The sequence below is a fragment of the Crocuta crocuta genome, unplaced genomic scaffold (assembly GCF_008692635.1).
Source record: "Crocuta crocuta isolate KB4526 unplaced genomic scaffold, BGI_CrCroc_1.0 scaffold414, whole genome shotgun sequence".
NCBI classification, from domain to species: domain Eukaryota; kingdom Metazoa; phylum Chordata; class Mammalia; order Carnivora; family Hyaenidae; genus Crocuta; species Crocuta crocuta.
This window is the reverse complement of record NW_027530852.1, coordinates 15,252-15,949: the sequence shown is the minus strand read 5'-3', so window position 1 is coordinate 15,949 and position 698 is coordinate 15,252.

Genomic DNA, 698 nt, shown 5'->3' with positions numbered 1-698 from the left:
GGAACGAGGCTAGGATAGGAGATGGACATTGGTATTATCTGTATATACTTGGTAAATAAAAAGAGTGGATAAAAGTATTCAAAGCAAAGACTTTGGGAATACAAAGATTTTTTTAAATGTTTATTTCTGAAAGAGTGTTCTGGGGAGGGACAGAGAGAGAGGGGGACAGAGAATCTGAAGTAGGCTCTGTAGTGACAGCATAGAGTCCAAAGTGGGGCTCAAACTCACAAACCATGAGACCATGAACTGAGCCGAAGTCAGATGTTTAACTGACTGAGCCACCCAGGAATCCCAGAAGATTGTTTTTTAAAACTGTCATTAATGTGTTAGGGAAGCAAGAGGAGTACAAAAAAATAAGATATAGAAAGAAGCAGTGGACAAAAACAAAAATGGAGAAGTATGAGAAAAACACAGTAAACAAGTAGAATACAAAGCAGAAAATTATTTCAAGAACAGAATAACTGTGTGCAACATTAAATTTCATTGTGATAAATACTGTAATATTCTTGCCTGAGTATGAAAATGGACTAGGGTAACATTACATAAAATACTGTTAATAGCTTAGTTAATGTGCTTTAATATATATTTAATAAGATAAAACAATCTTAAATTAGTGTCACATTCACAAGTCAGTTAATGGATGGAGACCAGATTTGTCTTCCATAACATGACTTAATAATATTCATGGGTGAACAACT